The following is a 13,286-nucleotide window of genomic DNA, read 5'->3' as shown; positions in this document are numbered from 1 at the left end:
GAAAGAATTTAAAAGGACCCTAAACTCCCTCAGACACTTTGCATTTATCTCTTAATATATAGGGTATCTATTCTTTCTTTTCTAACATTCAAGCTATAAACTCCTGCAGTTTCTCTGCTGTTGAAACAGTGGGAATCCTAAATAATTGGAAGCAAATGTCCTAGAAACCATGGAAAACGTAGCAAAAAGTATTATTCCCTAGGACAACATTTTAGCATTATGCCTATCACTTTTGTACACCACTAATGTTTTTTGGGATATTTAAATTCAGGCTTTTGTTGACATGCATTTTCATAGCACTTTTCCTGCTTCACTTTACCCTCAAATGATGTCTCATTCTCAGCTACTCCTCCAGTACCTTGTCATGGGACTTCTGCCAGAAGCAATTTACAGTCGGTTTGTTCACTGACAAATATTCCTCAGAGACAGCATAAAAAAGTTGTGAAAGTGATCCAGGCTTCGAAAGTAGAGCTATAATCTCTGTGGACCAATTACGTTTATCATACTATCAAACAAAAGAGTGACATTCAGAGGTGAAAAACCCTCTTTGTGAAGTATTATCACGGCTAATGTTGTTTTTCTCCTTCTCTTTTATAGTTTCAGATCACTAACAGCGTTGACTGCATTATATAGAGACACAGACGATTTGCTCCTCGAGTCGAGACATGGAGAGGACAGAGAATAAAGTGAGTCTGAAAGCATCACAGAATACAGAAAAAATTGTCCTAATCTGCTTGAAAAAGAAATAGTTCAGGCTAAAATGATTTACTTATCCTCCACTTGTTCCAAATCAGTTTATTTCTTCTGTTGAACACAAAGACGATATTTTGAAGAATGTTGTAAACTGGAAGCAATTAGATATGTTTTCACCCTCCTTTTTTATGCACATTTTAAAATTTGAATAATGAAAATGACTAGATGTGCATATATTTTTAAAATGTGCATAAAAAAAACAAAAACAAGCACAAACCAGCGGCCAAGTTCAGTAATATTATGTCCTAGAACTGTCCTAGAACTGAAATCTTTTGTCTTCATCTTTTGTAGTACAAGTCGTTTATTATATAGGAAGAACTGAGCAAATGGCATTATTCTTTTTGATATTTGGCACGTGTTTATCAGAAAGAGACGATTTTTGTTGCATTTAACTTTTTGAATGGAAATAGTGCTTTATTTGGAAAAGTTTTATGCAGTATTTTGGTTTTGGACATACAGTGGGTTACACTTTAAAAGGACCATTACCACAGCGAGTGGCACCGCCGGCACACTAAAGGATTAAGAACGTGTTTTTAGGAATAACCACAGTTTTCGACAGGGGGCACAAAGAGATGGGATGCGAATGATCCGAAATATACTGTAGCTGTAAAAACCCTGCTACTTGTAAAAGAAGATGAAATAATGAAATAAAGCATTATACTTCCTTCATTATTCATTAAAAACTTGTTAAGTTTTATTATCATTGTAAACTTGTTACATGAAATGAGGATTCATTTTGTAAAGGATAATTAAAGAAATAAAAGACAACTAAAATGAAAGTATAAATATACAGAAAAATAAGTAGGCACATACAGTTTTGCAAATACAGTGGGTGACACTTTAAAAGGAGCATTACCATCGCTAGTGGCACTGCCGCTACACTAAATAATTAAAAACGGGATTTTAGGTATAACCGCAGTTTGCGACTATGCTGCCAGGGGGCACAACTGGGATGGGATGGGATGCGAACTGACAGAAATATACAGTAGCTAGAAATACCCTGCTACTTGTAAATGATCATTCCTTCACTATTAATTAAAAACTTGTTAACAAGCCTTATTATTATCTTGTTAAGTGAAATGAGGATTCATTTTGAAAAGGAAAATTAAAGAAATAAAAGACAACTTAAATTAAATTACAAACAAACAAACAAACCAACAAACAAACAAACAAACAAACAAACAAACAAACAAACAAACAAACAAATAAATAAATAAATAAATAAATAAATAAATAAATAAATAAATAAATAAATAAATAAATAAATAAATAAATAAAGCAGTGTTTTAGCCTAAATATAGAGAGATGTACAGTGTTTGTTATTTTAAAGTGACAGGACCAAGACATTCAATAAATAAGCTTTTTCATTTACAGTTTTCATTTGCAATTTTTTTGTTGATTATATTTTACCATCTCACTTTTTGTCTTAATTATTGTACATAAATAATAAACAAATAATTAATTAGGCCTAAATAATTAATATTTAAAGACATTACCAGTGAAACATGGAGATACAATCCTGCACAAGGTCTAGGGTTCTTAAGTTAAATGCTACTTCATCAAAAGCATAAAAATAAATAAACTCAAGCAGATTGCTAAAATTATAATAAAAATAATTTTGCTGCAGTCCCGCAAGTTTATTATTAATAAAACATCAATATTCTCCGTCAAATTATATATATATATATATATATATATATATATATATATATATATATATATATATATATATATATATATATATATATATATAATAAATTATATATATATATATATATATATATATATATATATATATATATATATATATATATATATATATACAGTTGAAGTCAGAATTATTAGCCCCCCTAAATTATTTGCCCCTGTTTATTTTCCCCAATTTCTGTTTAACGAAGAGAAGATTTCTTCAACACATTTCTAAACATAATAGTTTAATAATGCACTTCTAATAACTGATTTATTTTATTTTTGTCATAATGACAGTACATAATATTTGACTAGATATTTTTCAAGACACTTCTATACAGCTTAAATTAACATTTAAAGGCTTAACTGGCTTAATTAGGTCAACTAGGCAGGTTAGGGTAATTAGACAAGTTATTGTATAATGATGGTTTGTTGGAAAATTTTTTTAATAAAATAAAAAAGAGGCTAATAATTTTATCCTTAAAATGGTTCCTAAAAAATTGTATCTGCTTTTATTCTGGCCAAAATAAAACAAATACGACTTTCTCCAGAAGAAAAAAATATTATCAGACATACTGTGAAAAGTTTCTTGCTTTGTTAAACATTATTTGGGAAATATTTAAATCTGATGGGGGCTAATAATTCTGACTTGAACTGTATATATATATATATATATATATATATATATATATATATATATATATATATATATATATATATATATAGTTATATATATAACTTTTAAAACTAACAATGGCTAATTAGCTAATAGCTATAGCTAATTTATCAATATTTGCTATAATAATATACATTGGTCTGTCTGTAAGTCTAATTTGCATCTTTAGATTAAAACATACCTAATGATTTTCATAATGTTTTTATGGATGTCTATCCAAAAATGAACAGCAAATGATAAATAAATTAGCGCATGTACTGTTGAAGTCAGAATTATTTGCCCTCCTGAAATATTAGCCCCCCTGTATATATAACAAGTACATTTCTAAAGATAAAAGTTTTAATACTAATTTTTAATAACATACTTATTTTATCTTTGCCATGATAACAGTACAGTTAAGTCAGAATTATTAGCCCCCTGTTTATTTTTTCCCTAATTTCATTTTGGTTGAGAGCAGATTTTTTTTAAACTCATTTCTAAACATAATAGTTTTATTAACTTATATCTGATAACTGATTTTTAAAATCTTTGCCATGATGACAGTAAATAATATTTGACTAGATATTTTTCAAGACACTTCTATACTGCTTAAAGTGACATTTAAAGGCTTAACTAGGTTAATTAGGTTAACTAGGCAGGTTAGGGTAATTAGGCAAGTTACGTATAACAGTGGTTTGTTCTGTAGACTATCGAAAAAATTTATAGCTTAAAGGGGCTAATAATTTTGACCATGAAATGAGGTTTAAAGAATTAAAAACAGCTTTTATCGTAGCTGAAATAAACCAGATAAGACTTTCTCCAGAAGAAAAAATATTATCAGACATACTGTAAAAATGTCCTTGCTCTGTTAAACATCATTTGGGAATTAAAAAAAAAGAGGCTAATAATTCTGACTTTGACTGTATGTAATATTTACTTGATATTTTTAAAGATACTAGTATTCAGCTTGAGGTGGCATTTAAAGGCTTAATTAGGTTAATTATGTAAGTTAGGGTAATTAGGCAAATCATTGTATAATGATGGTTTACTCTTTATGAAAAAATATTGCCTAAGTGGGGTAATAATATTGAACTTTAATTTGGTTTAAAAAATTTAAAAACTGCTTATTTTCGACAAAACTTTCTGCAGAGAAAAAAAAAGAAAATAGTGTGAAAATAATCCCCTGTTAAGCATTATTTGGGAAATGTTTTAAAAAGAAAAAAAGAAATATTGCTGCACAAATAATTTTTGCTTCAACTGTATATGCTTTTTTAGTCTTAATCTATCTTTTTCTCATACCCCAAAGGAGTCCACCATCTCCCCACAAAAACAAACAGTGAAAAACAGATCCAAGTCCACTGAAGAAGTGCAGCAAGCCAAAAAGGTAATGGCACTTTAATGTTCATGTCACACAGTTATAGCGGAAGTGATGCTCAACTCGTTTCTGATGAGAATGTAGATGACAGTGACATTCTAGGTTTCAGTTCTTTATTGCTCTTTCATGCAGTGCATTTTACATATAGTACTGGCCACAACAAAACCACATGTACAGTACAACGTGTGTCACTCTAGTACAGATTTCAGCAGCTGTTCAGCACCATCTAGTGATGTGGTCGAATAATCTCAAAATGTGTGTGTATGTGTGTGTTTGTGTGCATGGATTTACTTGAGTTTGTTTACCTTTATTAAGTGCATTATGACATCCTCATTTAAAAAAATATGCATACATGATATGCATTTCTATTTAAGTAATAATATTAATAACCATAACACTACAATAGTGATACATTTACTAATACTACTGCTACTAGTAAACTACTAAAACTAGTCAAGTAATAAAATAAATTAAAATAAAAACATGCATGACATTAATACTTGATACATGGTAACACTTTATTTTGATGGTCCATTTGAGTATTAGTAGACTGTATGCTTAATATCTGTTGAAATACTCCTTCAACAAGAATTAAATAATCGTTTTCTATGTATAAAATGGATTATATTATTTGGTAACAGTAAATTAATAAATACTACATTAAATACTACATTAAACTTATTTCTGATGAAATGAGTTACTACATTGAATGTAATAATCTCAATATAAATGTATGTTTTTTCTATAATTAGAACAATAATAAGCAGTTAAATAAATAAATAAACAATTAATATTTAAATCGTAAAATGTTTTATACTAAGTATTTATTAAGTAATGATATTAGTGTTATTTCATTAAAAACAACGATAACAACAATAATGATAGTAATATTAATATAAATAAATAAATAAATAAATAAATAAATAAATAAATAAATAAATAAATAAATAAATAAATAAATAAATAAATAAATAAATAAAATGAAGGAATGTCTTTGTAGGGTTATAGTTTGGGTTAACCTTTGTATCTTTTCATTGTATTCATTTAATGTAAAACAATACATTTTGCACATCATCAGGATCAGGAGGATCAGGAGGATATTATGGTTCATTTCCACTGACTGGTACGGTTCGGGTCACCTTTATCAGGACTGCATTTCTACTGCTTGAAGGGTACCAAGGGCAGAAAGTTCAGTCAACGTCATTCTCGGGCGAGGAAATCATGCTCAAAGTAAAGCTGTATGGGTTATTCACATATCATACAAGAAGCACTTCTCACAGGACAGATGCTTTATACACACACTGTAAAAATGCAGGGTTCCACACAATTTATTAATGTTGTCCCAACACAAATTGAGTTAACTTAACACTTTTAACAAACAAATTTATTTAAGTTGTCCCAATGAATTCTTAAGAATTGTGTTGTTTCAGCTCATTTTAATTAAGCAGTTTAAACAGTTTAAAAAATATTTTTGAGTGCATAAATACTTAATATATGAAAATTATATAAAATAAATGTTAATTTCTAACTTTTTTTATGAACAGGATTTGATTATAACTGCAGATCAATGACAGTGTGAAATATCCTACTGTAATGTATGCAACTATGTAAAAACAATTAAATAAATGCAACATACTGTATATGAACACATACAGACTCTTACAGTCTCCGGTATGTTATCAATTACAGAAAAACAACACACAGCATACATTTTGTCTTTATTTGGGTTCAAAAACAACACACAACATATAGCCCCCAGTAGAGATGCGTGGAGCACCTGAAATGACACCCGAATCCCTTGCTTCATACTAATCATCTACCCACCCACACATATACTTTTATCTTTTATATGTATCTGCACCCGACCCGCACCCAATCTTCACTTTAATAATTGTAATTCTTTGTTTTAGGCATGATGATAGGTCATTGTGGATGTTGACAGCAGATTCAGTGAACTAATCTGTGCATCTCTGATAGTAAAATAATAGCCTACGTTAATTATAAACATTTTTAAATGAATATTTATTTATAAAAACAAAAGTTTGTCTTTAGACAACATTTACTTCATTTTCCAATACACAAAGTAAAAATAAGAAATTTTACCTTTACTATCTGCAAAGGTAAAGAACAAGATAACAAAAAGGGTGCCACAGTTGTGTTTACTTAGCCTTTTCTTTGCACTGTGTAAAAATGAATAGCCTCTACTGTACCTAAATTCAGGCGATTTCACCTCGCCTCCAAAACACGGCCAGCTGCAATGAATGAGTGTTCGCTCGCACCGCTTGTTAAAGGAATCTACAAGATTCTCCTCGCATGGTGCTGCAGTTGTGTAAATAAGCAATCTTGTTTCTCCCAGAACGAAAGCAGATTTTTCTCTGATGACTCTTCTAACTAAAAGTTTAAACAATACTCTTACACTTCCGTTTTTTTTGCACTTCACTCTCGTGTTTGATTGTTTCTGAAAGGATCAGGTGTCAGAGGCACTTTAATATTCACCAGTACATTATTATCTTTAGCTCAAAAAGTTTGTTATTTCAAATATAGACAGAGATGTATAGTAACGAAGTAGAACTACTTCACTACTGTACTTAAGTACTAAAAGGCAGTATCTGTACTTTACTGGAGTATTATTTTTTTCTCCTACTTCCACTTTTACTTAAGTACATATTTTCCATGAGTTTAATACTTTTACTCCGATAGATTTTTTATGTGCTGCATCGTTACTCGCTACTAGGGGTGTCAAAATGATCGATATCAGTTCAGTAATAGGTCATAACCGGTGATTACGTGATGACGTCATTTATCTCCTATGCGCAATGTCGCAATACTATGGCGGAGGACGGAGGCGCGATTGAAGGCGGCACACGAGCCGCTAATTTACTATTAGGGAGAAATGTTGTAAAACTTCACCTCTGCCTCTCTCTTTCTCACTTTGGACATTTGACCCGCTGGCCTGTTTGTAAGGTAACTTTCCCTCTTTTCTTGGCTGTTAAAGCTGTCGATCCATCCAGACACGAGCGTGTCTGATGTTCAAGTTTTCTCCACTTTGTCTATTACCTGTGATAACTGCGTATTCTTCCCGCCATGGGTGAACAGCGCTTCATTTCTAAAGCCCTTTCTGTTGAGCAGATGAAGATAATAACCAATCATCATAAGACCCGCCTGTCAGCGCTCAAAAAGCAGGCGGTATAATATTGACATGAGTTTATTAGCTGTAAATGCTCGTGCTGTCTTCTGTGCTTGAGTTTTGTTTGATACATTCAGAAAGAGTGCTTTCTTTAAGCAGGTCAAATTAAGAGTAGGGTTCATATATCTGACTGCTGTATTAAAGAACAAAATTGTATTAAAAATAACCCTATAACTGCCACACCAAGACAAAAGCAATAGATTTTTTTTTATTGCATTTCTTAACTTATAATGTCGCTATTTAACACAGTCAATGCATTTTTTTCTCAACACATCCCATAATTTCTAAAATATCAGCCTCTACCAACTGGTTAAGAAGTTGGTTTATGGTAAAAGTACCAGAATTAATAAATATACTACAGAACATATGAAGTGCCAGACCAATTGAATTAAAAACATAATCAAAATTTAAAAAATTAATACTAAACCATAGCCATAAGCCATAAAGTTTTCTTTTAACACAGTACTATACACGCTTTCCTGTTTTTCTTTTTTTTTTTTACAATAAAATCGAAATCAAGTGAATTAGTGCAACAGGATTTAGTTTGCTTGTTTAGTTTAGTTTCACGACTGCTTCCAGAAGACAAAACTCCTGTTTATTGTGGTATTAACCAATCAAACTTCAAAACTACCAAAGTGTGAGTGTGTGTGAGTGAATAATGCATGTAAGAGAGAAACAGTGTGATTGTACCTGTGTGTGCGCCTGTGTGTGTGTGTAAGAGAGAGAGAGAGAGTGTATGAGAGTGTAAAAGAGTGTATTTTCATGTTTGTGTGTGTGTGTGCCCACGTATATGTATAACAACATCGGTATTACACAGATGTTAGGAGGAGATGGTGAATTATGTGTATATTACGTATAAAATTCAATCACACTAAATATTTTTTTATTTTCAGAAAGTAAAACTACACATAATTTCCTGTAAGGGTTGGGTTTAGAGATTGGATTTGGGGTTAGAGCATTCAAAAGTATAGTTTGTAGAGTATAAAAACAATTGTAACCTATGTAATGTCCCCACAATTCACAAAAATGTGTGTGTGTGTGTGTGTGTGTGTGTGTGTGTGTGTGTGTGTGTGTGTGTGTGTGAGAGAGAGAGAGAGAGAGAACTGTGTGTGAGTGTATGAATGTGTGAGAGTGTACATTTAGGTGTGTGTGTATGTGTGTGTAAAAGAGAGAGAGAGAGAGAGAGAGTATGAATGAACATGCTGAATTATCTCATCAGTGAAGTGATTTTCTGGTAAAAGAGCCTGACGATGTGAGTTCTTGTACCATAGAAATTATTTACAGAGAAAAACAGTATCATAAGCCATGTTTCTTTTCATTCTGCTTAATCAAGTGCCCCAAAGATATTTAAAATAAACAAAACAATATGATGTCTTTTGACTGCCTTCTTTAATAACTACATTACACAATACTTGTACTTTTACTTTCAGTACTTGAGTAGTAAATTTTGAAATAAGCTACTTGCAATACTTAAGTACTAAAAATGTTGAATACTTTAGTACTTCCACTTAAGTATGGTGATTAAAGAGCACTTCTACTTCTACTCAAGTCACTTTTTGATAGAGCACTTGTACTTTTACTTAAGTACGGGTCTCTAGTACTTTATACATCTCTGAATATAGACGCACATGCGAGCTCCCTGTAGAAAGTGAAACCACTCACACTTTGTGGCTGCACATCAAGACAATGACAAGGTTTGTTTAAGCTTGGGTCTACCATGGCTCATTATTATATGTATATAGTTTTACGAAGTAATGTCTCGGCTGTGTATTTAAGAATGGCGGTTTCTTTGTTTTCATTCTCCACTTGTGTATGTGTGAGTGAAATTTCTTTGTAAACCAATAGCATTTAGCTGCATGTCAAGAATCGTCATTTGCTGTGCTAGGGACCCTTTGTAAAGGGTACCCAAAAGTGGTATGACACGGTTCATTTTAAGGTATCTTTTGACAGTGGAAATGGCCATAAAAGCGTATCGAACCATACCGTATCAGACCACTCAGTGGAAACAGACCATTAGTATCTCAAACTATTGTGATACTCTATATGACTGCATATCATACCTTATACTCAGTGGTGGAAAGAGTACTGAATAATCAAACTCAAGTAAAAGTACCATTACTTAAAAGTATTTGTTGTAAATTTGACTGCTCTGCTTCAAATGCATTTTTGCACAGACTAGGATGTCCAGCTCAGTGTTTTGCACAGACAAATCCTCATTCTGCTTGCTACTTAAATGCATGTGTTGAGAAGTATCATCTTAATGCATTGTAAAGTTTCTGCTTTCCCTCTCTGCCACAGGCCTTTCATACACCACAAAAATCTCTGCCGGCCAAACCAGAGACCGAACAACTAGAGGTAAACATGAAATGACGGATTATGAACTTTAGAGCTTGACTTAAAAAAAAAATGATCAAAGATTAGAGCAAAGAACAGTCAGCTCTGCTTGTGCTGTCAGAGCTGCATTATTATGTGCTTCATGTTTGTGTTTGAAGTCCTCGATTATATTGTGTTTAATGTGTTGTATATTTCATAGGAGACGGCAGAACTGAGTCCCTTATCACAGGAGTTTAAATGATTGCCGGATTCAAACTTCTGAGCGCTGAGATTTAGAGAGATCGACTGGGATTATGGGTCAAAAACAAGAGGATGATTCAATGTCTTTATTCATGGATTTGTGATTCCGTTTAGCTAGCATAGTAGAAAAGGAATAAAATAATTATGTGTAACTTCTTGACTTTGTATGAGTATTATGTTAGTGAAATAAATGCAGAACTAGATATAACACAGTACATTGTTTGTTTGTGTGTGTGTGTGTGTGTACTTAATTTTATTGAGGTAATCCTAGGCATTCAGTAGAGTTAAATTACATTAAAATATGTAAAAACTATTTAAATGACTACATTTGTAATCTGGTAAATATCCAATATCAATTTTTATGTTTTACATTTAAGCAGGACATCCAGAAACTGTTCACAGAGCTCCTATTTCCACATTTGCTACATGACAGCCTTATTTCAAAATGAATTTGATTTAATATTTTCCTCAAAGTTCTACAAACAATACACTCTATGATGACCGTGTGAAATATGTCTGTTAATTTTTTTTTATATATGACGGTTCAGGTTGGTGATGGTTGTGTAATGGCATACCATTTGTATGTTGCGCGCGTTCTAATCAGCTGTGTTGTCGCGCGCATACTGTAAAGCGGAGGGGTGGATTGAGCGCGCGTACTCAAGAGCGGTGTTGTCGTGCGCCTACTGAAGGGCGGGACGGAGAACGGTGTGTCGTGTCGCGGGGGCACTTACAGTTGAGGAGACAGAAGAGGTAATACACTCAAGATGCTTATTATACAAATAAACTGTTATGCTCAGAGAATTCAGTGTGTGAGTAAGGAGTTTAATTAAAGTGTCCAGTGCATATAGAAAGAAAAGTGTTTCTACCGGTGGTTTGTCAAGCCCACTCACCTGTGTAAAGGACACTTCATAAATGCACTGTTTTTTTTACTTTATTATTTTTTATAGATATGAGGTGAGTGTGGGCATAGATATAGCATGGACAGAGGAGACGCGTCTCCACCAATATCCATCAACTATTGAAATGTCCCCACCAATAATTATATTGCTTTTAAAATTTTTCGCTGTCAATATTAACCTAGACATGCCAAAAATCTTAAATCACATTCTCTCCTCAAGTCACATTGCAAACACATTGAAACATTGTGATTGGCTTTGTCTTTACCTGCTGTCACATGAGAGGCTGTACCTGTGTTCAGATATAAGCAGCAAGTGCCAAAACTTCAGGTGTTTTTCACATGCAAGAATAAGGTGTGTGATGGTGTGTGAAGTGTGACATACGCAAGTGAGGAGGGCAGCAAAAAAAGGGCATGAACTTTTTTTAACCAAAAGTGCAAGTCGCATAAACTCAAGCTCGCTATTAAATGAGTCCATCGTGATAATGACATTAATACTCATGTTTTCCCCACTTTAATGACCAATCTAACATTATAGCAGACTGATATAGAATAAACAGCTAAATGTAAACGTATATATATGATTTCTGCCAGTTCTTCTAATCTGTAAAGTAGCATGTCCAATTTGAAACAATTTGTCAGAAAAACCACAGCCTCTCTCTTTGTAACGGGGAGACTGACACGGAGGGATCCATTATGCAGTATTTATTAGTCACACTTTCACTCAAACAATCAACACGCACAAAGGTGCGAACACACAAAAACAATAGTAATAAAGGTCTTAAGGCTGGCGGCTGACAGACACAGAGTGATTTACCAGGCATGGGTCAGAGGCAGGCGGCGTGATTCAGAGTCCGTGTATCAGGCTTGGGTCGTGGGCAGGCAGAAGGCAAAGCAGAATCAGAAACGGGCTGGAGTAATTCACAGAAGATCAGGCAGGCTATAACACTCAGTAAAGCTGGCCGGGGCTGAACAAGACTTCGCAAAGACTGAGTGTTTGAGTGCGGCTTATAAAGGGTACGTGGGTCATTAACTGGATTCAGTTCAGGTGTGCTAGATCATTGTAAGTGGATGATGTAATGCTAGAAGTCCGGAGATGGTGGCCTCTGCTGGCCAGCGAGGGGAGTGACTGGGACCGAGTCAGAGCCCACCCCCCCCCCAACCCAACCCCCCCCCCCCCCCCAACGAATGGCTCTTGAAGTGAGAAGTCTCGACGCCGGGGTCTTCCACGGGGGCGAGGGGCCGGCATATCCGGATGTTGCAGTGGAACTCATCCAGCAGAGTTGAGTCAAGAATGTCCTTACGGTTGATCCATGATCTTTCCTCCGGGCCGTACCCCTCCAAGTCGATGAGGTACTGTAGTTGACCACCCCGGCGTCTGGATCTCAGGATCTCGTGGATCTGATAGGCCTCCTCTCTTCGTCGATCATGAGAGGCGGGGGACCCTGTTTACCGGCTGCCACCTCCCTATCCACCTCGGCTGGACCAACAGCAGGCTTGAGCAAGGAGACATGGAAAGTGGGAGAAATACGATACTGATTAGGGAGTGTCAGTTAAAAAGAAACAGGAGATATTTGTCTGTCTATCTGGAAAGGACCCACGTACCTGGGGCTGAGTTTTCTGCAGGGCAGTCTTAGGCGCAGGTCTCGAGTGGAAAGCCTCACCCACTGTCCTGGGGAATACGTGGGACCAGGACGACGGTGATGATCGGCTTGTTCCTTGAACCTTCGTACAGCGTGTGATAAGTGAGTGTGAGCTGTGTTCCATACCTCCTCGCACTTTTTGAACCATGTGTCGACTGCATGGAGTTCAGTGGCCTCACCGGACCAGGGAAATAGAGGAGGTTGAAAGCCTAGTACGCATTGAAAGGGAGTCAGACTTGTAGTTGCCTTTCTCAGGGAGTTCTGTGCATATTCAGACCACATGAGAAATTTAGCCCATTCAGCTTGGTTGGAGTGACAGTAAGTTCAGAGAAAGCGACCGATCTCCTGATTCAGACGTTCCGTCTGTCCGTTGGACTGGGGATGGTAGCCGGAAGTCAGACTAATGTTCACCTGGAGGTTTCTGAAAAAGGCAGACCATAGTCGGGAGGTAAACTGAGAACCTCGGTCTGAGACGATGTCTTCAGGAAGACCATAATAATGGAACACATATTCGC

The 13,286-nt window shown here is 34.6% G+C and overlaps 1 protein-coding gene and 1 long non-coding RNA gene across 4 annotated transcripts in view; both read left to right on the top strand.

Annotated features, from left to right (window-relative positions):
* The window catches only part of zgc:194629, a 30,830-nt gene extending 20,385 nt beyond the window's left edge, over positions 1-10,445 (top strand). The window contains 4 exon segments of the long non-coding RNA NR_120380.2: positions 598-686; positions 4,404-4,481; positions 9,958-10,014; positions 10,193-10,445. This is a non-coding gene — a long non-coding RNA (zgc:194629).
* LOC147838906 (uncharacterized) overlaps positions 1-13,286 on the top strand; it is a 42,330-nt gene that overhangs the window by 20,346 nt on the left and 8,698 nt on the right. For all 3 annotated transcript variants that reach the window (XM_087301673.1, XM_087301674.1, XM_087301675.1), the window contains 4 exons: positions 598-686; positions 4,404-4,481; positions 9,958-10,014; positions 10,193-10,858. The gene's annotated coding sequence lies outside the window, so the exon portion shown is untranslated. The remainder of the gene's footprint in view (positions 1-597; positions 687-4,403; positions 4,482-9,957; positions 10,015-10,192; positions 10,859-13,286) is intronic.

This window comes from Danio rerio, chromosome 21 (assembly GCF_052040795.2).
Source record: "Danio rerio strain M-AB ecotype USA chromosome 21, GRCz13ab, whole genome shotgun sequence".
Taxonomy (NCBI): Eukaryota; Metazoa; Chordata; class Actinopteri; order Cypriniformes; family Danionidae; genus Danio; species Danio rerio.
The sequence above is the reverse complement of the archived record's forward strand: the minus strand, read 5'-3'. Positions and strand labels throughout refer to the sequence as shown.